Genomic DNA, 27,007 nt, shown 5'->3' on the forward strand with positions numbered 1-27,007 from the left:
CCTTGAGGCCAGGCTGAAGAAATGTGGGTGCCTTCTCCAAGGAGACTCTTTGCTGAGTGGCAGCAGAGGATAACCAGGTCTTAGGAGATGGCAGAGCCAAGTGATTGAAGAATTGCCTGGGCCTGAGTCACCTGAAGGAGGAAAAGAAATTTAGCAAGGAACTACTCTGGGCGGGAGCAATAAGCTTCTGTTGTGTGAAATCTCTGAAATGTCGGGGTTCATGCATTACAACACAGTGTTACCTTCACTAAAACAAAAATCCTTTCATGGCTTTTTGCACTTTTCTGGAATATAACTTTAATATGGAATATAGCTCAGTCCTCTAGTTTGGTCCCTCTATCCTTACAGAGGTTGTAATTTAGTTGACTGTTCCATTTTTAGCTGAGTCTTCTTTTGGTATCTGGTGACCTGAATGAACAATAGTCTGAAGTGAGATTTGCAGACAAAAAAAAGGGGGGGGGCGGCTGAAAGGGATGGCAGTGAGAAAAGTCAAGATCCAAAATTATCTGGGCTGTAATGACGGTCAGTAGCAACAAGGTGAAATTTAGGTATGGATTAAAATTCACAGACAGCTGTTTGAAACAATTGTCTTGATCTAGACATTATCATGAATTGGGATTTGTACCGTTTGATAAGTAATGGGGGAACAAACACATTTATTAGAAGAAGTGAGCACCACAGACTTCTCTCTAGTTACCTGAGTAAGGCATCTGGGTCAGGCTGGGGGTTGTAGCTCAGTGGTAGATCACTTACATAGCTTGTATGGAGCCTGAGTTTGATCCCCAACACTGCGAAGGAGAAAGAGAAAAGAAGAAGCCTGTGTGGTAGTGCATGCCTGTAATCCCAGCTACCTAGGAGGCTGAGGCAGGAGGATCCACTTGAGACCAGCCTGGGCAACGTAACAGGACTTTGTCAAAAAAAAAAAAAGCAGCAGGCTCAGAACACTTTAAATTGTGATGCATATTCTTTGAGTGGTAATTTCTCCAGACATAGAGACTTGCCTTTAGTTAAAACACCCTATTTATTTGAAAAACAACAACAAAATACAAATCAAATAGATTCAAAAGATGAAAATCTATAGTTTTTTATTCATTAAAGCTCACATTTATAGAAAAAGAGAGGACTCATTCTGTGTCAGACTCTGTCTAGGTGCTGACCTTAGTGGTGAAATGGAATATTTGCTTGAGTGAAATTAACATAACAATAAATCATATTTATAGGCCTCTAGAGCAGTGCTGTACAATAGAATGATTTCTGGTAGCCATGTTTTAAAAAGTAAAGAAGTGGCAAAATTAATTACAGTAATATATTTCACTAATATGTCAAAAACATTATCATTTCGGGCCGAGGATTTAGCTCAGTGGTTCTGCTGCCTGCCTCGCAAGCACAAGGACCCGAGTTTGATCCCTGGTACCAAAAAAAAAATTATCATTCCAGTATGTATAGTCAATATGAGAGATTATTGAGATATTTTGCATTCTTTTTCAGACTAAGCATTCAGAATCAGAATGTGTGTTGCACTTAAAACACATCTCAGTTCAGACTAGCTGCAGTTCAAGTGCAGTAGGTGTGTGTGGTAGTGGCTGCTGTATCAGCACGGTTCAGAAGAGTTCATTGGCATTGTTTTCTTGACTCTTCACAGAAACCTTGTGTCCTAATATTGTTATTCATATTTTACAGATAATAACATTATTATAGGAGTGACCCCAGGACTCATAGCTGTAATGGAGGAGCTGGGGCTCAAACCCAGCTTTCCCAGTGGCCAGTGTATCCCAGGGTTAAGTGGTTTGATGTGGAGTCAGCCAGAACTGGCCTCAAATCCTGCCTCTGGACTGGGTGGGATGGCGCACGCCTGTGTACCCAGTACTCAAGAGGCACAGACAGAAGGATCACAGCAAGTTTGAGGCCAGCCTGGGCTACATAGTTCGAGGCCAGCCTGGGCTACATAGTTCAAGGCCAGCCTAATAGCAAGACTCTGCCTCAAAAAACAAACAAAAAGCTGTTACCTCGGGCATTTTTTGTCACATGGACACTTGGTTTTATTATCTGAAAAGCGGCAATAATAAGAGCCTTCCTGAGAGATTTGGGATTAAGTGAGATAAGCCATGCAAAGGGCTCAGCATACAGCTCACCCACAGCAAGTGCTCCCGGAAGGGACTGGTTATCACCTTGACAGCCAGCTATGCTCTTTCTTACTGCTTCCCAGGAGCTTCTTTCATTGTACAAGCTCCAACTTATGAGCCTCCTGCCTCAGCCTCCTAGAGTGCTGGGATTACAAGCAAGCACCACCATGCCTGGCACAAGGTTCATTTTTTTATTTTTGGTACCAGGGATCGAACTCAGGACCTTGCACTTCCAAGGCAGGCAGTGGCACCACTGAACTAAATTTCCGGCCCTACAAGGTTCATTTTTGATGTGTTACTTTTACTAAAAACCAGTGACCTGGATGGTGATTTTGACTCTAAGTCCAGGCTCGTCTCTTTACATCACAGCTGCTGTGTTCTTTTTTTTTTTTGGTACCAGGGATTGAACTCAGGACCTTGCATTTTCGAGGCAGGTGTGGTACCACTGAGCTAAATCCCTGGCCCTGCTTGCTCTATCTTTCGGTCCCACACAGTGTCATCATCTTCCCCCAGCACAGGGTCTGCAAACGTGACAAACCATAGGCAAAAACAGTCACCTCTGAAGTCAGACCACATGGCACCATCCTGAGACACCTGCAAAGAACCACTTCATGGCCTCAAGGGTTGTAGGAGTCCCAACACTTTGTTCTGGGACTTTTCCAAGCACTTTGCTGTCTGAAAAGCTGAAGCTGAGGAGGAAGCCTGTCCCTTCACGGGAGCTGGCACGGATGTCCCCACTTATCTGTAGTATCGTAACATGACTCCTTCCCCCAGAGCCAGGTGTAACTGCCTGCAAGCCAGTGAGTGTGTTTTTTACCACCCTGAAAGAAATAACTGTAATAAAATGTGCAGTTAGATATTGAACCCATAGGTAGAAATATTGTGGTGCTCACATACCCAACATCCTGATGTTAGCCACTGTCTCCCAAAATGTTTTATTTGCCTACATAGGGAAATGGGTATGCTAAGACAGATTCTCCCATAATGAAGTGAGTTATAGTTTAGTTATTCATTCAACAACTATCAGGCTCCTACCACGAGTCAGATGTGCAGGGTGCTAGGGGAGCAAAAGTAGACAGAATTTCTGTCTTCCATGACCTTATCTTCTGGAGAAGATAGATATAAATCAAATATAGAATTACAAACTGTAGTAAGCATTAGGAAGGAGAGGGACCCAGTGATCTGGTAGCAAACCACAGAGAGACCTGATCCTCCGGCCTGCAGGTCTGAGGAGGCTGCCCTGAGGAAAAAGAAAGTGACAGAGAAGTCTGAGGAAAGGAACTGCAACAGGGTCACCTCAGGGTCTGGGATAATGATAGTTGGCTGTCAAGAATATCATCGTCTTCATCTTCTTCATCATCACCTTGCAGTGCTGGGGGCTGCACACAGGGTCTGTCACAGGCTAAGGAAGCTCTCTACCACTGAGCCGCGTCCTTCACCCAAGAACACTTTTTTTTTTTTGGTACCAGGGATTGAGCTCAGGGATTGTGCTTGCCAGGTAGGCACAGTGCCACTGAGCTACATCCCCAGCCCTTCAAGAACACTTTATTTTTGGTACTGGGGATTGAACTCAGGACTTTGCACTTTCAAGGCAGGCGGCAGAACCACTGAGCTAAATCCCTGGCCCTCGAGAACACTTTTTAAACAAAGAACCACTGCATGTCCTGTGGAGATGGTAGAGAGGGAGCTAGGATTCAAAACTGACTCTCCTAAATAAGAATGGTGGAAGAATGCTGCCCTGGACTAAGAGAAGTAAGCTGAGTGGCCCACAGCTCCCTGGAATGCTATCCAGGGCCACTAACTAGTTTCAAAAGACCTGGGCTTCGTGGCAGTGGAGGAGCCATCCCACAAGGGCCAGGATGGTGACCCCAGTCCCTTCTTGGCAGTGAGTGGCTAGAGCACACTCACAGGAGAAGAAAGGCAGGAGCAGGCATGGTGCAGCCTCTGCAGTGAGTGAACAAAGCCACTCAGCAGAGAGGGAGGAAGGGCGTGTGGGTGAGGTCACATCCCAGGACTCTGGTGTGGAGGCTTGTCATTAGAAATCACAGCACTCGAATTATGCCTGACGACTGACCTCCAAGTTGTCAGGTCTGAAAACATGATACTATAGCTTTAAAATGTCCAGCATTGGGAGGAATGTGTCCTCAACACGACTCTCAGTCCTTGAAACAAGGGCAGGTACCAGGGAAAATTTCCTGAAGTGATGATGAGTCATGGGCATAGCAGCCTCCTGGCACAGTCAAAGGTTAAATAAGACTTTACCATCAAAAACGTTGAGGGCCAGGGATTTAGCTCAGTGGTTCCTTCTCGCAAGCACAAGGTCCTGAGTTCGATTCCCAATACCAATAGAAAAAAAAAGCATTGTGGGGCTGGGGATTTGGCTCAGTGGTTCCGCTGCCTGCCTTGCAGGTGCTGGGTCCTGAGTTCGATCCCTGGTACCAAAGAAAACCAAACTAAAAGCGTTGCGTACTGTAGGCTCTGACTATTTGGGTGCTTGCCACTCCCTCTTGTTTATAGATGCACTCTTGATTGAGACACAGAATATGAGAGAAAGGAGACTTTACATTTATGGCCATTTAAGGAAATATAAATACAAACCCATGATAGTACTTTAAAGCTTGGGCACAGATCAGATCAGTGGTAGAGCACTTGGCTAGCATGTTTGAGGCCCAGGGTTTGATCCTTGGTACAAACAAAAAAACTTCTTTAATGAAAATTTAAGAGCCACTTTTATTGTTAAACAGGTAATATTTTTCATATTTGCAACTGCTAAGAATCCATTCTAAGCTAAAGGTACAAAGGTGGGTAGAATTAGACACTGTCCTCGTCAACTTATAGGAAAACAATTTTTCATTGCTTTGCTTTTGTTTTTGTTGTAGTAGGAATTGAACACATGCTAGGGAAAGGTTCTACCATTGAGCTACATCTTCAGTCCCCCCCCCCCCCCCCCCGCACCTACACACACACACTGGGGATCAAACTCAGGACCTTGCACTTGCTGAGCAGCCACAGCACCACTGAGCTACATTCCCAGCCCCTCGTCAACTCATAGGATAGTAGAGAGATAGTCATTAAATAATTGCACTATAGATATGCAATCATACTATAGAAATATAATAACAGACAGGGTGCCACAAAGTGCATCTCAACAGAGAGCTTATGACAGGTCAGAGTGACCTACAATAAAGGCTGGGGAGGCTCCCATGACAAGGTGGAGATGAAGAGATCAGAAAAGTCGGGAGTTAGCCAGGCACAGGGTGGTGGCCTGGGGAGGGGCAGTGTTTCAGGGAGAGGGAACCACAAGTGTGGGAGGCAGAGAAGCAGGGCTTGCTGAGGACCTGAGAGGCCCTGAAGCTGGAGGAAGTGTTCTAAAAGAGGGAGGCTAGGGCTGGGGATTTAGCTCAGTGGTTTCTGTGCCTGCCTTGCAAGCACAAGGTCCCAAGTTCAATCTCCGGTACCAAAAGAAAAAAAAAAAGGGAGGCTAGAGAGGAAGATGTGCTGGACCACACAGAGCTGTGGCTATGCGGGTGTCTCGGGTTTTCTCCTGAGAGCAGAAGGAAGCTATGGAAGGAGATAAACAGAATTGGGCCGGAATATAGACGATGGTGATTTGGGGAGATGAGGAGGAGGCTAGTGCCATGGTTCAGACACAGATGACATCAGTCATCACCTCAGTCGTGGCACAGGGAGAGGAGCAGAGACATGAAGGCATTTGGGGGGTGAAACAGAGAGGATTGATGATTGCCTGGAGAAGAAGATGTTTGGCAAGATTCTCAGTGTGTGGCCTGTGGAATAAGATGCATAGAGTCATGTTCATTGTGACGGACAGGGCACAAAAAGCAAGACTTGCTTGTTATTTTATTTGTTCCTTTCCTTTTCCTTTCTCCTCCTCTTCCCTTCTTTCTTCCCCTCCTTTCTCTCTTACCCTTCTCCTCTTCTTTCTTGGGAAAAAAAATCATGTATTTGGGACATGTCGATTTGGAAGTACCTCTGAGATAGCCAAGCGGTGATATTAATTGGCCTCTAGATATATGAATTTATAATTTAGAGAGGCAGGCCTGATCACTGGTCTGTATGGTACCGGCAACACTGGGCATGAACCAGATGGCTGGGGGAGAAAGCACAGAGTCACAAGAGAGAGGGGCCTAGGAAAGTTTGTGAGCCTCAACATTCTGATTTAAATGAGTCCCAAAAGGGCCAGATGAATGGGAATCAGAGAGAGGAGGAGCTCAGGAGAGGGAGTTGTCTGGAAAGCTGAGGGAGGGGGTATTTCACCAGAATGTGGTCTGCAGGGGGTTGTGCACTGCTGGAAAGTCAAGAATGAAGCCTGAATATGCCCTCTGGGTCTAGTCAGTCAAAGGTCCTTGGTGACCACAGGGAAAGATGTTTCTGTGGATTCATGGGGGCTTGGAATTGAAGAATGGATAGGAAGTTAGGAAATGGGGCCAGTGAGTACAAACAACTCTTTTCAGAAGCCTGCATATTGGGTTAGAGCATGCGATTGTTATGTGGAAATCTTTGCATTAGAATTCACCAAAGCAAGTGTCATATTTCAATGGAAAGAGAGCCACCCTTTGTCAACGGGAAACCCACAGACTGAAACAGAATTGGCACCCTCCCTTAATGAACCTGTGGTGCCCTAATTCTGATGGGACTGCTGCAGGTATCATGGCTGCAGCAAGACAGATGTTCTTCATTTGGGGTGTGCACCTGTAAACCTAAGCAGCAGGATCTGTGTGTGCAGATGGCGTGGTAGACGATTACTGATATGGAAACTTTTTTAGCCTGTTGAACTACTAGGAAAAGAAACTAATCATGCTGAAGTATGTGTGCATCAGAATTCCTGGCTCACAGCATGTATCAATGGTACCCATCATTGCCAGGGACCTTTCTTACAGCCCTGAGCCATCTTAAAACCAAGAGGTGGGTCGGCTATGGAGCACGGGCATGTGGTATTCATTCAGTTAGCAAATGAGAGCTACAGGGAATGGAGTTGTAGATCGAAACACACACTAAAACCCACAGCTTTGATACATGATGTTGGAACAGGAGATTGTTTCAGTCATTCTGGCCTTTGGGCTTCCGACATTCTGACCGAATTGCAGACATTCACTCAGTGCTAGTAGGATCATCATATTTTTCTGATCTTTGCTGTACAGTATATGCCCAAAAATCTAACCCTAATTTCTGACACCCGAAGTCGCCCCTCCTCTTCTTTTGTCTTTTTACCTGGAAGAAAGCAGATCCTGAGAAGTTGAAATACTTGTCAGGAGAATAGAGAGTGCTTGAAACTTTCAAACTGGTGTTCAGGAAGGCAAGAACCTCAGCGGGCCGCGAGTCCTGTCGACCACAGAGACGCCTGGCAACAGGAACATCAGTATGTACTTTAAAAACAGCCTGGGGCACACTTGAAATGCATTTATTCCTAGACTGCGTACATTAAAACAAAAGGTTCTCAGAGCCAGTTATTTGACAGTAACTGTTTTCTATGTTCAGACATCTGGTGCCTTCTCCTTCCCACTTGTGAGCTCTTTGTTGGGTTTAAGACAGGCACCAGGGCTGCCAAAATATCTGAGACCTGCCACAGATTCATCCTGGGGTTCCCTGGCAGAGCCTCTCGCTGCCTCCAGCCAGGGATGGACAGAGTCCAGCTCTGAGGATGCTCTGGCAGTGGGGTGGGCCAGTGACAAACTACCGTCACAGAACTCCCTGCCTGATGTAAGGCCCGAGTGCCTCTAACAGGAGTTAGAGTGCAATTGTCCTTCCCAGAGTAATCCAGAGATTTCAGTTCACTCTCAGGTGTAGAAATCTGACTGGGCCTGGAGGAGAGTGGGAGAAAGTCCACGAAGGGCAAAGGGTGCTGCAGCGGTAGGGGCTGCATAAGGGAGACAGAACGCACACGTTGCCTTTAGCTCAGGGATGAGTCAGAGAAGGAGGGTGAGACCATGTGGTGGGAGTGGGTTCTTCCTATACTTAGGAGCCCCAGAAAGGTGATGAGGCTTGGCTGGGTTGTTGGACAGCCAGCATGTCGCAAAGGTTTGGCCATCTGGCTGCCCTCTCGGCTAGCCTGGGCACTGGCTTTCACAAAGATCCTCTGCAGTCTTTGTAGCCACCTTGACAACTTTCATGAAACACAGGACCTTACAATTGAGAGAAAGATACCCTTTTCAGAGCATCTGCGGTGTGATCCAAATATAGAGTGAACATTTACATTTTTAAAAATTTATTATAATAAAAAACACATTGCCTTTAATACTCCTCAAGATAATCCCCCTTACTTTGAACACACCTATCCTACCCTTCTTGCCACTTGTTTTTTGTTTGTTTGGGATTTTTGTTGTTGTTTTTTGAGACAGGGTTTTGCTATATAGCCCAGGCTGCCCTTGAACTCACTGTGTAGCCTACGCTGGCCTCAAATCCATGGTGATCTTCCTGCCTCAGCCTCCTGAGTACTGGGATTACAAGCATGCACCACCACACCCAGCTTCTTGCCACTTTCTGAAGCAGTTCTAGATGTCCTCTTTCGTGAAAATCTTTCCGAGATATAGTTAAAACTAAAATAAATGCTGCTATCAGGTTCCATCCAGTGGAAAAGCAGGCTTGTAAAAACACTAACATGTGATCTCATCTACCTCATCCACCATTATCTGGCATTGTGCAGCTTCTGGCCTTTCCTTAAAGTCAAAATGACGATGAAAGGTGAAGGTTTGGAATCAATTCATGACATAGAGGCACCCATGACGATGCAACTAAAGACTCATGAGAGAGGACTTTCAGAACTTCTTCAGAAAGTGGTAAGAACTGGGCTGGGGATTTAGCTTAGTGGTTTCACCACCTGCTGTGCAAGCGCAAGGACCCCAGTTCGATCCCTGGTACCAAAAAAAAAAAAGAAAGTGGTAAGAAAAATGAGATAAGTGTGTTTGAAGTGAGGGGAGAATATTGAGGGAAAATAATAGCAATGTGGCTTTTACTGCAATATCTTTTTAAAATTTAACATTCACCATAGTTTTTGATCCTACCCCACGTGCTCAGGAGACTCAGACCTGTTCACCACTTTTACTTTCTGAAGGAAGTTGGGTGGGTAGTTGGTGGGGACCAAGCCAGACTTAGAGGCAAGAACCCACTGAACTCTTCTAACTTTAATATTACAGGCTTTGCATTTGGCCATATCTTCTTTTTTGGTTTTATGTATTTGGGGTTTTTTTGGTGCCGGGGATCGAACTCAGGTCCTTGCGCTTGCGCAGCAGTCAGCGAAACCGCTGAGCCAAATCCCCGGCCCCCTTGTTTGGTTTTTTGACACAGGGTCTTGCTATGTAGTTCAGTCTGGCCTTGAACTATGTAGCCCAGGCTGGCCTCGAATACAGTAATCCTCTTGTCTCAGCCTCCTGAGTGCTGGGATCACAGGTGTGTACTACTACTCCTGGCTCTGCACATATCTTCTTAAATAATGAAGCTTTTAAGAGTTTGTATGCCTGTGTATGCACACACTTACCATTACTATCTTAGAATGTTTGTTAATTTTAAAAAAAGACTTTAATGACAGACAATATAACCCAGTATTTAAGGGAGTAGGCCCAGGAGCCAGATGGCCAGAGTTTAAATTCCTGCCTATCTTTGCTAGCTCTGTGAACTCATTATGTAGCCCAGGCTGGCCTTGAACTCATGCCAATCCTCCTGTCTCAGCCTCCCTAGTGCTTGATGCTTATAATTTAAATTCTGAACTAAAAGAGGGGGGTGTGTTTGTGTACACACATGCGTGTTTGCCTGTTGTTACTATTATTTTTGGAAGTGTTTTGTGGTTGTTATTGCGTTGTCTTTGTGGTTCTGGGGAGAGTGAATCCAAAGCCCCATGCATGTTAAATTAGCACTGTACCCCTTCCTGAGCTTCACACCAGCCCAGGAAGTATTATTGGTCATGCATACTGGAGTTAAAATCAGTCAAGCGCTTTCTAAATACCTATGGTACAGCACTTGCCTGGCATGAGTGAGGCCTGGGTTCAATTCCCAGCACCTGACAAACAAGACAGCTGAGAATTGGGTCTTGTGCTAGTTAAGCGGGACAGGGAAACTCAGTGTGAGGGTACATAGAGCCCAAGCACAGAGCACAGCCGGGCCTCCAGAAAGCCATGGGTTAGGGTTAAGAAGGGGCTTGGGAATCAGTCTCTGCGGGACTGCTTCTTGCTTTGCCTTCTCCACACTCCTTCTGTGCTTTGTCATGCATGGGGTTAAGAAAAGGTGTCTGAACCCTTTGAACCAGTGGGCAGTTGCCTGTGTCATAACTGTGGCTATGGGGTTGGGAACTGGGGAGGGAGAGGCCAGGCGACAGGAATCTCAAGCTGAGCTGTGGACCACTGCATGCAAGCTGAGGCTTCCCAGGGAGTCGAGGGAGGGCAGCTGTGGTGTGTGCAGACCCTATCTCAGAATAAAAGGTGAGGAGGGCTGGGTATGAAGCCCACCAGTCAAGAGTCCCTGGGTTCATTCCCAGGGAAGAGAGAGAGGAGGGAGAGGAAGGAGTTGACACATTGACACAAGATGGTCAAATTTGCTTTTTTTTTTTTGGTACTGGGGATTGAACCTAGAGCCTTCACACTGAGCTATATCATTTCTTTCCCACTTTTTCTCTTTCTCTTCCTCCTTCTCCTTCTTCCTTTTTTTTTTTTTTTTGGTACTGGAGATCGAACTCTGGTCCTTGTGCTTGTGCAGCAGGTGACAAAACCACTGAGCTAAATCCCTGGCCCTGGGCTTGAACTTTTGGTCCTCCTGTCTCAGCTTCCCAGGGTGCTGGAATTATAGGTGTTCACCACTACATCTGGCTAGGGATATTATTTTAATGTTTGCAATCCAGGTAGTGATTTCCAGGAGGTAAGGGGTACATTCAGTTATGAAAAACAGAGTGTAAGATCTTGTTATTTGACTTGTAATTTTAATCAGTAAGATTTCATTAATGACAATTACACTAACTTTTCTTTTTTTTTTTTAGTACTGGGGATCAAACCCAGGGCCTCATTCATGTTAGGCCAGCAGTCTACCACTACACTACCTCCCCAGTCTCTCTATAAAATACGTTGCTGTCCCATTAGCAGCTTAACAATACATGATGCTAAGAAAAGTGTGTTAACAAATTGTGAAGCTGTCCGCAAACTATTTGGACACCACCAGGGAACACGCATGGGTGCAGTTTCACCACCCAAATCCCACACCTAACACCACGAAGACAGCAGCAGTTGAAAATGATGCTGGCCTGTCCTGTGGGACTCAGGGCCCAGGATGACCACCACCACCAGGGACTGGAGAGAAAATGGACAGGCTTGGGAAGAGCTGACGTCTATCCCAGGGTAAAACACGCCCACTGCCATAATCGGTCAAAGCTCCATGTGTAGCAAAGTCTCGTACAAAGTGCAGATTAAGACAGCAATATTTAAAAAAAAGACAGCATTATTTTCCCCAAGATGTCAATAATGCTGAGAATCCAACAGCAGCAACATGAAATACAGAGGGAGCTCTCATCTGAGATTCCCTGATCAGGACAAATCTGCTGTGCGTAGCTGTCACTCTCAGCTTTTGTGGAATGTGTGATTGGGAGCCTAATTTGCAGTCTCCTGAGAACCTTCCTGTGTCTAATCAGAGATCAAGGAAAAGAGCTCAGAGGCAGACACAGATTCAGGGTGCAGCACCCTGAATGCCACTGAGAGATTCTGAGACCATGGGGTAAGAAACCCTGATCCAGGGGCCAGGAATGTAGCTCAGTGGTGCTGTGCCTGCCTCCCAAGAGCAAGGTCCTGAGTTTGATTCCTGATACCGAAAAAAAAGAAACCCTGATCCGACAATGGCATTTTGCAGAAATAGAAAAACAAACCTAGGGGCCAGGGATTTAGCTCAGTGGCACTGCGCCTGCCTGGCAAGCACAAGGTCCTGAGTTCAATCCCTGGTACCCCCCCCCAAAAAAAACCCCTAAAATTCATATGGAACCTAGAAGGACCCTACATAACAAAAAACCACCTTGAGAAAGAATAAAGCTGGAGATTTCATACTGCCTCACTTCAAAACATATTACAAAGCATTAGTAATCAAAATAGCATGGTACTAGCATAAAGACAGAATTATAGACAACAAAACAATTCAGAAATCCTATAAATATGTCCCCACATATAGTCAAGTGGTCTTCAACAAAGATGCTGAGACTTCATAATGGCTTTTCAACAATTGCTGTTGGAAATCTACACGCAGAAGAATGAAGATACTTATACCATAGACAAAAACTAACTCCAAACAGATTTACATGTAAGACCTGAAACTATAAAGTTCCCAGAAGACAACACAGTAGGAAAGCTCCATGACATTGGATGGCCAGTGTTTCTGGGATCTAACGCCAAAAGCACTGGCAAAACAAAGATAAACAAATGAGACCACATCAGATTCAACAGTTACAGCACAGGAAAGGGAGCAAGGATGGGAGCAAAAGACAAGCTATGGGATGGGGAAAACATTTGCAAAGCATATGTCTGGTAAGGATTAATATCCAGAAGATATTTTGTTAGAACTCCTTGGTAAACACCTGTAACCCCAAGAGTCTGGGAGCCTGAGGCAGGAGCACCACAAATTTGACCCCAGCCTGGGCAATAGTGACTTAGCCAGACTCTGCCTCAAAATTAAATAAAATAAAGGGCTGGGATGTAGTCCAGTACAAAGGCCCTGCTACAACTCAATAGCAAAGCAACCAAATAATCTAACTGAAAAAGTGGGCAAGACACTTGAATGGACATTTTCCTGAAGAGATATTCAGATGTCCAATAAGCATACGAAGAGATGTTCACTAACATTTATCCTCATATGCACATCTTAGCCACAGTGACGCACCCCTTGACATCCGTTAGGATGGCCACTATCAAAAGAAACAAAAACCTTGTGGGCCTCCTTCTGCCACTCCTGGAGCTGCTTGTGTGCTCATTTGGTGTGGACCTGGTACCTCTTTTGTGAAGCGGCAGCTGAGAAGACTCGGGCGCTCTACATGGCCAACGAAAAGCCCAAGGAAGGAGTCAAGACTGAGAACAACAATCATATTAATTTGAAGGTGGCGGGGCAGGATGGTTCTGTGGTGCAGTTTAAGATTAAGAGGCATACACCACTTAGTAAACTAATGAAAACCTATTGTGAACAACAGGGTTTATCAATGAGGCAAATCAGATTCCGATTTGATGGACAGCCAATCAATGAAACAGACACACCTGCACAGTTGGAAATGGAGGACGAAGATACAATTGATGTGCTCCAGCAGCAGACAGGAGGTGTCTACTAAAAAGGGAACCTGCAACAACTCTACTCCAGAACTCTGTGCTTACAGACCAAGAATACATTCTCAATTAGAAAACTGCAATTTGGTTCCACCACATCCTGACTACTACAGTACAGTTTTCTCTATTTTTTCATTTACCCCTTCCCCATTCCTTTATTGTACATAAAGTCTCTGGTGTATGTGCACAAGCATATTGCCTTGTTTTTACTAAATGGCCAACAATATGTTTTGATTGACATCAGATGGAGACGGGATGGGGAGATACTGGTTCTGTGAAAATAATTCCCTCTCTCCATTAGTGGCATGCTCATCAGCTCTTATCTTTATATTCCAGTAAATTATTTTGCTCTCACTGTTTTAACAGAAAAGACATCAGAAAAGACAAAAACATAAAAATCCTTGCATACCTTGTTTGGAGAATTTTAATGTTTTTATCATTGTAAAACGAAGGACATTTCATAACTTTTTTGTACGTAGCTGTTACATGTAGGGCAATCTGTCTTTATGTAAGAGTAAATTACTCTTTAAAAGAAAAAGAATCCTAGTTTTCCCTTTAAGTCAAGTGTCTTGTCGTTTAAATAAACTTCTTGTTTAAAAACAAAACAAAACAAACCTTGTGGAAGGTGTGGAGAAATTGGAACCTTTGTACACTATTGGTGGGATTATAAAATGATGCAGCCACTATGGGGAACACTATGGAACTTCCTCAAAAAATTAAAAATAGAACCATCCTATTATCCAGTAACCCCACTGTTAGAAGAATTGAACTCAGGGCTTTAAAGAAGTATCTGTACACCCATATTGGTTGAGGAATTATTCACAATAGTCAAGATATGGAAATAAGCTAAGTGTCTACTGTTGGGTGAATGGATAAAGTAAATACAATATATATGACATATATGAAGATTATCCAGCCTGAAAATGCTACAACATAGATGAATCTTGAGGATATTCCGCTAAGCAAAATGAACCAGTTTCAAGAAGACAAATACTGTATGATTTCTCTTTCTTTTATGGGGTATCTAAAGTTTTCAAACTTACAAAAATAGAAAGTAGAATGGTGGTTGCCTGGGGTGGGGCAGGGAAGATGGGAAGATGTTCAATAGACGTAAGGCTTAAGTCATGCAAAACGAAAAGTTACAAAGCCAGGCATGGTGGTGCACAACTGTAATCCCAGGTGTGGTTTTGGCGGCTGAGGCAGGAGGATCACTGCAAATTCAAGGCCACCCTGGGCTACGTACTGAGTTCAAGGCCATTCTAAACCACACAAGTGAGACCTGTCTCAAAGAAAGAAAGAAAGAAAGAATTAAGGAAAGAAAGAGAGAGAGAGGCAGGGAGGGAGGGAGGGAGAGAGGGAGGGAGGAAGGGTTACAGGGATCTACAGAGCAACCATGTGTGCAGTTAGCAATACCATACCGAACATTTAAAACTTGTTAAGAGGGTAAATGTGTATGGTGTGCTTTTCGCTACAATTAAACATTTTTTAAAAAGGACTCTGCTTTAGAAACTGCCTCTGATATTGCTCTGGGTGATGTTCCTCAGATAGTTTTCTCCAGCCATGCCTGGGAAACTTATTTTCCAAGTTCCTTCTAGAAAAAGAATGTCAAACTAAAAGTTTTCTGGACTCTTCAGGAGCCAGAATGACAGAAGAGAGTCCACCCAAGTTCAAAGTCAGGGGTGGTGGCTCAGCAACTAGTATTCGCAAGGGAGGATACAAGAGCATGGGGAAGGTGGCAGAGGAGAAAGCAAACACCAGCGGGGTGTGGCAGAAGTCATGCCAGGAAAGGTACGGCCAGAACCCCAAAAGACACAAACAGCATGACCCCTGATGTTGAAATTGCAAAAGATCAAAATTCAAAATGTATAATTCTGGAAAAAGTAATTTTAGAAAATTCTTAGAAAACACATTTACATTTCAATAGATTTGTTCAAGAAACATATAAAACCACAAAAGAACACTTCATAGGGCACTTTACACAATAAAATTGGCAATAATAACATGCATATTTTTGCCAGTGTAAACACTCAGGTATACTAATGATGATTGTACTGGTATAACGGTTCTGTGCAGGCAGACCACATTTATAGACAAATAGCTTACAAAGCAAAATGTGTAAATGTATATCACTATGGTTGGTAATTGTGTGCACCTAGCTCTGCAACTGTGGCCCTCTGAAATCCTGGCAGACAACCTAACTCTTTTGATGAAGTCAGTCAAAATGTTACCTTTTACAAGTGCAGATGTACCAAAAGTACATCTTTTCATTTATTGAGGAAGCTTCCGTGTTTTACACACACACACACACACACACACACACACAGTGCTGACAGAGGCAACATGGTGATAATGCACTTTTCAAAAAAAATACATAAAATGAATTGCAGTGTTCTACTAGTCTTTACAGAATTTATACCCCCAATATTGGAAATGATGCAAAGATAAAATACACAGTGGAATGAGTTATAAAAATAATGCTGACAGAGCTAGGGATTTAGCTCAGTGGTTTTGCTGCCTGCTGCGCAAGCGCAAGGAGCTGAGTTCGATCCCTGGTACCAAAAAAAAATAATAATGCTGACATCATACCATATATGCACACCCATGTTTACAGCAGCACAGTTTGTAATATATCTTGGAAACAGTCCAAATGGCCAGCCATCAACTGATGAGTGGATAAAGAAGTTTTTTTAAAACAGTAGAGTACTACTCTGCCATAAAGAAGGATGAGCTTCAGACATTTATAGCTAAATGGGTGGACCTTGAGACCATACTCTTAAGTGAAATAAATCGGACACATGTTTAAATACTGCATTATTTCTCTGGTGTGAGAAACTGAAAGCGGAAATAAGGACTGAAATGTACAATGGATGTTGGGAAGTGGGAAGAAAGCATTCAAATGGGAAGGGGAACAAGGGAGGAGGGAGGGAGAAAGAAAGGGACAAGAAAAAAAGTGAAAATAGAAGGAAAAATAGAAACAAATCTTTTGTACATAGGGAGGGGAGAGGGCTTGGGGGGAAAGGGATAAAATAAAATAAAAATTGTAGGGAACAGGGAAAGGGGACGTTACAAGAACCTCTGGAGTAAGTCCTAGTCTCCTGGGAGCCACGGCAGCACAAGGCGAATTACAGGAAAGATAAAAAAAAATGAGACTGAGAAGAAGCTGAGCTTTGGGTCTGATTAGTGCTGCTCTGGGTGGCAAAGACAAAAGCCCCCAGCTTACCGCACCTTTTATTCAGTACATCGGGATAAACAAGATGTAACAGTCCAAGAACAATGAGGAACTGAGTAGATGTTTGTGCCTCCCAGGATGTTTTCAGCTCCCAAGATGTTTCTTGTCCTGGAGAATCACAGACAGCATCACCGGATCATTGAGGCCTCAACTGTGACCGGAGGCCAAAATGGAATTGTGTCTGGAAATTCCATAGCTAGTAGGCAGGAGAACTAGGCTAACCAAATGATTTTTCCCTAAAATTATGTAGCATTGCTCCTGACAAAAAATTATTTTTAAAAAATTTAAAAGCCACAATCACTGTGGAAAACAGAAAAGTAGAATAAAATTTAAACATAGGAAAAAAAAAATAATACTGGGCAGGGAATTGGGCTCAGTGGCACTGCACCTGCCTCGCAAGTGCAAGGTCCTGAGTTTGATTCCTGGTACCAAAAAATTAAATAAATAAAAATAATACTGACAATTTAAAATAGTCAGGGGGTAAAAAAGAAGAAAAAACTCAAAAAAACCTCTTCAACATACAAAAAGTATATTTTGGGGATAGATTATGGACAGGGGTAGTGTGCAAGAGCTGATTGAGATTTATGATCATTAACTGTATTTTGAAACCTGGCATTGACAATGAAATAGCTACTTTTTTCTCCCCCTTTGGAGCATCACTGTCTTCAGAGAATCTATTCACATTTGTTTTCTCCTTGAGTTGCTCTGATTTGTTACATGCCGACCTGAGCATTCCCCGTGAACAGCTTCGTCTTCTGTGCCATGCTTTGGTGTTCTCCGGAGACATGGAAATCCATTCTGCACACTCTCATAGACAGGCCCCAGACTTGGTGGAAACAGCGCTGGAGATGGAATTGCAACACCGCTGCTTTAATGTCTTCTCATCCTAGTGTGCACATAATTATTTTGGAATCATTCATTCAGTGACTTCACTGGCTTCTTCAGGCACATGTGGCTTTAATTCACTGGAAGCTCCTAGGGTTGGGGGTAGTACTCAATGTTAAAGTGCTTGCTTAGTGTGTGAAAGGACCTGGGTTCAAACCCAACGCCACAGCAACAAACAAATCGAAATCAGAGAAACTCCTATAATTCCATCAGCTGAGAGGAATACTAATGCACAATAGGATGCATCTGTATTTTAAATTTTTTTAATTTATCTATTATTTTTTTGTTTTCTTTTTGAGACAGGGTCTTCCTATGTAATTCAGGCTGGCCTTGAACTCACTATGTAGCACAGGCTGGCCTGAAACTTTCAGTGATCTTCCTGCCTCAGCCTCCTGAGTGCTGGGATTACAGGTGTGTGCCACCAACCCTGGCTAGAATAGGATGTATTCTTTTTTTTTTTTTTTTTTTTTTTTTGGTACTGGAGATCGAACTCAGGTCCTTGCACTTGTGAGGCAGGTGGCGGAACCACTGAGCTACATCCCCGGCGCTGCATTCTTAGAGCTTTTCTTGTCTTATCAGGTGGCCAATCCATTCATCTGAATTTCCCATCAATGCTTTGGGCTGTATGAAAAAAAAAAAAACTTTGCTGGTAAACACTTTGAAATTCACTTTCAGAAGCCTTAATTGCACCAAATTCCAAATCTGTCATTTTGATTTGAGAGTTCAATTTAAATCCATCTTCTTCTGTAAGATCCACTAAATTTTCAAATAAGCATTTATAAAATGCTTTGCTTTTTCCAATCATTAATATACAATGAGTAGATAAATGCTAGAATTTTCAGATCCAACAGGGGCCTGAAATGTATATATTTGATAAAAAGCAGAGGGGACAATTTAGAAAGTGTCATCCATTAGCCAATGGAAACATGTGCTATTTTTTCTGTATAAGATTTCATAGTAAACATAAAAGTCCTGTTTTTTTGACAGCCAAATCCCTAACCAAGAATCATCCACCATTTAATGTTCTTTGTCACACTGGAGAAGTCTGGGAATGACCTTGCATGCTGGATGGGGCTAAGCTCCCCGCAAGCTCTGCACATCATTTTAAAACTCCAGCATGGGTCCACTGCTTGATAGCCAGTCTTTGAAGGTGTCAAAGCTAATCGTTCATTACTTCTTTAAGACAGATGTTAGTCAGACCTCTGACACATTGTAGGTTTTCTAATTTTCATTATAGCAAGTACATTACCTGCTATAGATTTTTAAATTTATAAGTATAGAAAAACATGACTTAAATGCTTCCTAGAAATAGGTTAGGAAAGAGGAATATTTCACATACCCCACGTTCAGCCCCGGCTATCCCTTTGAATTCATGACGGGATGACCCCACTTATGGTTAGTGCTTACAGCACAAGGAAGCCACATCTTAAGAAAATGAAACAGCACTTCAACAACACCATCATAAAACCACCCACGTGCCTTAGTCCTAGAAATGTGCAAGAGCAACTTTGGACCACTAAGGAAATAACACAGAGATAACACACTTGACAATTCCAGAAATTACTGGGCAGTTTGCTCTTTAATTCCAAACCAGAGAAGCCTTGGAAATCAAGTTATTTAATGTTTGAGATCCTAACTCAGTTACTCTTCAAAAGATAATCCCAGCTACTTTGGAGGATGAAGCAGGAAAAAGGTTGCTTGAGCCTGGAGTTCAGGACCAACTTGAACAATACTGAAAGACCTTCTCTCTCTGTCTTTTTTTTTTTTGGTACCGGGGATCAAACTTGGGTCCTTGCAATTGCAGGGCGGGCAGAGGAACCACTGAGCTAAATCCCCAGCCCAGGACCCTATCTCTTAAAAGAACAAAAAACCAAAAATTAAGGCTGGGCATGGTTTTACATGTCTGTAATCCCAACACTCAAGAGGCTGAGGCAGGAGGATTGTCATGAGTTCAAGGCTAGCCTGGGCTACTTAGTGAGTTCATGGCCAGGCTGGACTACACAGTGAGACCCTGTCTTAAAAACAAACAAAACAAGGGCTGAGATGTAGCTCAGTGGCACCGCACCTGGCAAGTGCAAGGTCCTGAGTTCAATCCCCAGCGCAAAAAAACCCCAAACCAAAAGAAAGAAAGAAACAAAACAATAGCAACAAAAATCTTCCTTGGATATTTGACAAAAACTTTTATAGCCTAAACTTGAGGCTCTTAAGCTTTTTTGTACCATAGTCTTGGTACAGTCTGGTGAGGCCTCAGGCTAAAGTTTTGCATAAAAAGTACATGGGATTGCAAAGGAAATCAATTATATTTAAATTTAGTTTATAAAAATATTTCAAAAAACAGAAATATCAAATTCATCTGGATTCTTTAGGAGCACATTAAGATGTAGCAACAGGGCAGGAGGTTTAGCTCAGTGGTGCTGCCGCCTGCCTCACAAGTACAAGGTCCCGAGTTTGATCCCTGGTACCAAAAAAAAAAAAAACGATCTAGCAACAGATCTAGCAGCTCCTGTAACGTCTGGGCTGAGGGTCTAAGTAGAGTGCTTACCTAGAGTGTGCAAGGTTGAGGTCGATTGCTAGCACTACAAAAATAAAAATAATTTTTTAAATGATGATGGTGTAATTGATATTTCAACAGCTAATATAAAAGTTTGTAGTTTCTACAAACAAAAAGTCACATTTTACTAATATTTCATAAAACCATGGATTTGTTAATAGTTCATAAGTTTCAGAAATGATGTAAATTTTTCCCCAAGTTTACCAACTCCCTGAGTTCTGTCCACCGACTCCTAAGGGGTCTTGAGGGCCTCAGGTAAGGACCACTGACCTAAACCCAGCCCAAATGAAATGGTTCAAGTTATATACAGGCACTCAAGATTAATCACCTCTAAGCCACGGGGCTAAGATCAAACTTGGCATCTGTCTTATCAGTGTAGATGCATAGAACAGCAGGGTTGGCTATTAAAGATCTGACCAGGTCTTTTTTCTTCCCCTCCCCCTCCCCCTCCCCCCTCCCCCTCCCCCTCCCCCTCCCCCTTCCTTCTTCTCCTTCTTTCTTCTCCTTCCTTCTTCTTTTTTTGGTGCCAGGGATCGAACTCCGGTCCTTGCGCTTGCAAAGCAGGCAGCAGAACCATTGAGCTAAATCCCCGGCCCTGGACCAGGTCTTTTGTAGAGAAGCACGCTCGGCCAGAAGGTCTGCAAGGCTCAGCAGAACCGGCCTCCCTCTCCAGCCTTGAGGTTCTCATCCAATCTTCTCCTTTCACCCTTTACTCTTCACAGAGTTCACCACAGGGGCACTGTGACCCTGGCTTAGCACTACACAGGCGGAGCCGGTTGTTCCTTAGCATACTTGCGTGGTTCCCCAGGTCAAGAGGAAGGGCCCTGAAGAGACTGCTCATCCCCTGTGAGGAGGAGGGCAGCTCCCCATAGGACAAAGACCTCCTTGATTGGTAGGTCACTGGCCATGAGGAGACCCCCAGAGCAAGAAGGATCCAGCTCGTCTTGTGGTTGCCCCCTCCACCCACCCTCTGGCTGAAAAGGGCTGAAGTGTCCTAGAGTTGCTAGGCAACAGGACTTAATTCAGTGATGACTACCCAGAGGATTGTTACACCCTCAATAGTGTGCTGCGTGTGGTGTCTGTATGATGTGACGCATCGCTTCCCTTGGAGGTCTAGAAGAGGGCAGAAGAAAATAAAATTCCTACAGTGGCCTGAAGGAGTCGGACAGGGCTGACTATGGCTCACTGAAGAGAGAAGGCTGGAGGTGTCCTTTCCCCTACATACCCTATGTTTACCACACCAGGACCTGTCAAAATGTGCTTTTCATTTGTGCCCAGGGTGCTGTAAGGGGCTGATAAAAGAATCCTTCAGAAGAACCCAACTGATAAAGAGTCCACACTGCTCCTTGAAGCAGACAAGAACCATGGTCTCTGCCTCCAACCCCAGGTCAGCCTCCCTGTGGCGATGTGACAGCACTCTCTCCGCTCCACCCTCTACCTCCATAAAAATGAAGTAGTAAAACCCATCAGAGTCACTACAAGCATTAAATGTACAGGCCAGCCTGGGACTAGCATGAAACCAGCAGAAAAGAAAAACTGAGGGACATTCGGCAAAACAACTGACTTAAATACTTCAAAATGTCCACAGAATAGAACCACACCTCCTTCAAAAAGAAGTGGAGAACTGTTTTAAAGGAGACCGAGAAGCCATGACAACACAGTGTGGTGCACCAACCTTGATTAGATCTGGGATTTTAAAAAAAGTTATAAAAGACATTCAAACAACTGCAAAAATTCAAATGTGAATTTATATATACTTTTTTATCACATAAAATGTCTTAATTTTGAGGATGCCATTGGGTTATATAACAGAACATCCTTTTCTTTAGGAGATACATGGTGAAGTTTTAGGGGGTGAAGATCATGATGTCAGGAATCTATTCTGAAGTGGTTTAATAAAACATACATATTCAGGGAGACAAACAAAAGTGGCAAATATTAACTGAGGAATCTAGGTCATGGGTGTTCATGGTACTATTTTTATAGCTTTTTTGTAGGTTTGAACAATTTTCAAAATAGAAAAAATGGGAAAGGGGTGGGAGACATCTCTTAGCACAGGGCCAGGCACAAGAAAGCAGTCAGTAAATAGTAGCTCCTTGTTATAGTCGTTGACTTTTTTTTTGTACAGAGGATAAACTCAGGACCTTGGGCTTTCGAGGCAGGCATGGTGCCACTGAGCTAAATCCCCGGCTGTTCATTGACTTTTGCACTTACAAAGGAATAATTTCCTGAGCCACGAGAATGATCTGTAGAGTAGTGGAATGACAGGTTTCTGCCAAGAACTTGGGGTGCTGGAGCCCCTCCTTCTCTGCCTGGCCTTCAAGGACTCTAAACAGTGCTTCCAGACATAGAGAAAGATTCCTCTTGCTGATGCCAGCATCCTGCTCTTCACTTGTGTAAGGAAGATGTCTGGGCCCACTGGGGTCAGATCATCAGCCAAGTTCACAGCCTGGTCTTTAGACCTCTCCTCTGTGGAAAGTAAGAGGTTAAAGCTGGAAAGGAATGTTTTCTGTCCCAGGTTTGCTGGAGGGAGCCCTTTAGGTGCAGAACCTGGAGCAAATGGTCCTGTTACGGTTTAGATCTAAAATTCTCATGCTTTTGGAAGACGATTGGATCATGGGGGTGCCATACTCATCAGTGGATTCATCCATTGATGAGTTCATAGCTGAATGTGTTGTTAGGAGGTGGAGCCTTACTGAAAAAGGTAGGTCACTGGGGATGTGACTTGGTAAGGTGTACTCTTGTCCCAGCTCCTCCTCCCTTTTCTCCACTTCCTGTATCCCTTGGGTTGAGCAACTCTGTTCCAACAGACCCTTCTACCATGTTGTTTCTGCCTTGGAGCCAGCAACCCATGAACTGAACCCTCTGAAACTGTGAGCTGAAAACTCTGTCCTCTTTTAAATTGTACATGTCAGGTGTTTTGTACCAGTGACTAATACAGTACTTTTGTGACAGTAAGAAGAAAGTATTCTTTCCTCTGGGAGACCCAGCCTGCACCTGGCTGCCCACTGCCCAGCTGCAATGGCAGTCCAGATTAATCCCTTTTCTAGAATATTGCCCTCCATTTATTGAATGTTAGGAACTTTCAGTGACTTATTTTGAAATCTTACAACTCAAGATGTTATTTTCCCCATTTCACTTTTAGGGAAACAGGCTCAGAAAGGTGTAGGGACTTAGCGCCTGAGCAGTTGAGTAAGAATCTGCATCTAGGACTTTCTGACTCCTGAGCTGTCATAGCACAGCTATACTCAATCCTCCTGGTTGTCACAGTTTTATACTGTGCAAAACTCCCTCCCTATGTGATCTGTAAGACCCTTCAGGTAATGAAAGTGACAGGTTGCCTCCCGGAAGGCGGTTCGCGAGGCAGGCTCTGCGTGCGAGCGGTCTCCGTCTCCGAGGGTCTCCGTGGGGCGCGGGGGTCCCCCGTCCGTAACCCCGCGAGGCCCCGCGAGGCCCCGCGAGACCCAGGCCTGAGGGACCAGCGCAGCGCGGGCCGTGGAGCCGTGGCCGGGGCCGCAGGCGGGGGTTGCACGCGGACCCTCTCGAACCGCCCCCCTTAGCGTCATAAGGCTTGTGTGGTGGCTTTACTTATTTGCTCTAATTTTGCCTTTTCTGTCTCTTCGGGCTAAGATCAAGCGGCATGAGAGTAAGAGCTGATTTTGCTAACTCCTTCGTCCCCGCGCCCGCCCGAAGACCACCCACACCTAACCAGCGATCAATGAGTACTTGTTGAAAGAACAAATGAGCCGGGGATGTAGCTCAGTGGCGCCGCCTGCCTCGCAAGCACAAGGTCCCGAGTTCCATCCCCGCTACCAAAAACACCCAAAACCAAAAACCAAGAACAAATGAAGTAAGGTGGAGGAAAAGCGCGTGGCCTGTAACAGAGCCTCGCCGCCCTGCCTGACCCCGCTCTGGCCCGAGGCCTGAGAAGCATCCAGAGAGGCTGCTGAGTGGAACCTAGAAGGTGACAGACCCCGGGACACGTAAAAATAAACTGGACACTGGCAGATCATGGCTGCAATAGAGGAGGTTCGATGCCCCGATGGTCCTCTGATGCTGGGTCTGTGCACTGAGCCAGGGCCTGCAGGAATCACAGCCAGCCCCGTGAATCCAGCTGGGGCGCGTCAGGAATCGGCCTCACCTTGACTCACCATCATCACGGTCACCTGCCTGCCGTCTCCCTGCCGGCGTCCTGGGCCTGGAGGTGCTGTGGGAGGTCAGGTGAGGGAGGCCTGTTCAGCATGGTGCTGCTGCCGGGGACTGGAGGGCCGTCCTCAGGCAGGCCAGCCGCGGCGATGGCCCCTGGCGAGGAGAACGCAACGCGGAGCAATGGCAGAGAGGGTGGGCGCCCAGAAAGGGAGGAGGGCTCCGGGGGCGGGAGCGGCTGGCTGCTGCTGACGGGCGGCAGAAGAAAGGCCACGCGGAGGCCCAGCGAAGGGAGGGCTGGAGGGAGAGGTGGGTCCTCAGCAGCCCGAGCCCCTCGGACTCTCCCAGCACAGGGGCTCCAGCTGGACCCCGCCTCCCTTGGGGTGAGGCCTCGTGCGACCCCGCCCGCAGGGGCCCTGACCCTGCCGCTCACGGGCTCTCAGGCGCCTTCGCCGAACCCTGGGGAACTCGTGAAGGTGAACTCGCTTCCTCCTGCACGCGGGCTCTGTGGCTTCGGGCGTGCCCCTTTCTTCTTAACAGTGAAACCGAGGCTATTTTATTGAAAACGGGAGTGGAGGAAAAGTAATTTTTTTTTCTCGATAAAACTCTTTGGTCTATATAATTTCTCTGAGTTTGAAATAATGAGAACTCACTCCAACAAAAAAGTAAATATTATTTTTCTCCAAAAAATTTAATTGCAGAACTATTTACAGTGGCTAAATATCAGCAGTCCAGAAAGTGAAAAAGGATTATTATAGAAGAGATTAGGGAAATGGAAAATATTTTTCTTTCAATAACTGAGAATAGAAAAACGTCATGAGGTAAAAAACGTTGAAAAAACTTCTTAAATGACTTAAAATAATGACTGGCATTCTGATGAGAAGTTATTAACAAGACGCAAGAGACAACTGAGATGAAGACCACAGGGAACATCCGGATCGGCATCCTGCACACCACTACTCGGAATTTACCGAAAGAACCATAAAAGCACGAGAAAGAATCACACAAAGTGGTTTCATTTCTGTGACTGTAGAGATGGGGTATCGGGTGCTCTGTCCTTGCAGCTGATATGAGTTGCTGTGTATATTTATTTATAGATGTACTTAAATGCTTTTGTCTTGGAAAAAAAGAAAAAGAAAGTGAGAGGTGTGGAGAATGAGACTCAGAGAAGGGACTTGCTCAAGGTCGTGACAGGCTTGTGGAGGAGCCTGCAATGGAACCCAAGAATCTGTTCACTCTGTGTCCTTGATACACCAAGGGACTCCCTCTCTAACAACCCTCAGAGCTTTCCTCTAAAAATCCTGGATGGTTATGAACAAACAAAAATGGCCTCATACTTCTGCTTTAGAGAAGCTATTTGATTGCTGGAAATTGCTCCCTTTGGGGAATTCTTGTCATTATCCCTTGGTCCCTGGGCTCCTTCTGTGGTTCTACCTTTCATGACATCTGTCTCTCACCTGGCTTTCTTCCTGCAAATCCACTTGTCACTCTTCCCTCCTACATCTCAGCAAGTCCCAGTCCCAAGGCTGTCTGGGCAGCTTCTTCCATCTTGGACCCTAAACATGCTCTTGCTTCCTTAAGGAAACATCTATTCTTCCAGATGTCTCCCCTTTTTAAGACACAATATGCTAACTGCTAGATTTCATTGTGATTATTGATTTCTCTCTCTTTCTTTTTTCTGTACAGGGGATTGAACTCAGGACCTGCCTTTCAAGGCAGGCGGTAGCACCACTGAGCTAAATCCCTGGCCCTTGATTTCTCTTCTTGCAGATGTTCTTCCTCTATTCTACTTGCTGTCTACCCACCCACCCATCCATTCACTCATTCATATCCATCCATCCATCTATCCATTCACACACACACACACACACACACACCCTCCACACACATACACACTCATTCAGTCATCTGGTTTTCTATTGATTCAACTTTTATTGTGTACTTAGTATGTACCAAATATAAAGAGAAACAAGGCCTGCCTCTTGCCTTTTGGGAACCCTCAGTCTATGGGACAGAGTTGAAAGCTCTCCAGAAGAGCTCTCCACAAAGTAGGAACCACAGGACTTGAGAGGAAAGAAGGGTCAACTGGTCAGTGGCAGAGAAAGGCCGTGGGGAGTGCTGGCACTTGAGCTAAGAGGATGAGTCCTCTTTATTTCTCCTCTGAGGCATGCCTCCCCCAATCCTCTAGCTGGTCACTTTTTAACCTGTGGATACCTGGGCTGAGGGGAGTCTCTGACCAAAACTCAGAGACCCATTCCTCAAGATCCTGCAGGAACTGGGTTTCCTTCCCACTTAGACCAGCTCTTTCTCCTGTCAGAACAGCTCTCTATGTTACTGGGCACTTGCACCCAGGCTATAGGAGCTCTCCCAGGGGACTGGCCTGCCTCAGTGTCCAGCAGCTTCTGTACAAGAGGCTCATTACAGCTTCTCATCAGGGGCGGGTGAGCAGGGGAGCCCTGCAGCTCTCCTTAACCCCTCAACCAGAAAGCCTTCTGCCCCCCCTCCACCCACCACCAAACTCCTTGGGCTGGTCTACAGGCAACCCACATGGGCTGATCTCCAGCCGCCATGGACCCTTCTGCTCTGATGGCCCTCTGAAAACAGTGCTTGGATTTGCATTATGCCACTCTACCTAAGGCCCAGGGCTGAGAACAGAAATAATAAAGGGGAGGGTTGATGGCCTCCTGCCCCTGGACTATTGTGAGGTTAATGTCTGTTTCCCTCCATCTAGAAGCTGGCAGGGAAGCAGGAGCCCAGGGGGCCTTGGGAAAGCGCTAAGTCA

General features: G+C 44.9%; 1 pseudogene; it reads left to right on the forward strand.

Annotated features, from left to right (window-relative positions):
• The first annotated feature begins 11,059 nt into the window (after nucleotides 1–11,059).
• Nucleotides 11,060–13,924, forward strand: LOC101713191 (small ubiquitin-related modifier 2 pseudogene; annotated as a pseudogene).
• Nucleotides 13,925–27,007: the final 13,083 nt, after the last annotated feature.

Source organism: Heterocephalus glaber, unplaced genomic scaffold (assembly GCF_053883595.1).
Source record: "Heterocephalus glaber isolate CG9 unplaced genomic scaffold, H.glaber_assembly_v1.0 deba00000809, whole genome shotgun sequence".
NCBI classification, from domain to species: Eukaryota; Metazoa; Chordata; class Mammalia; order Rodentia; family Bathyergidae; genus Heterocephalus; species Heterocephalus glaber.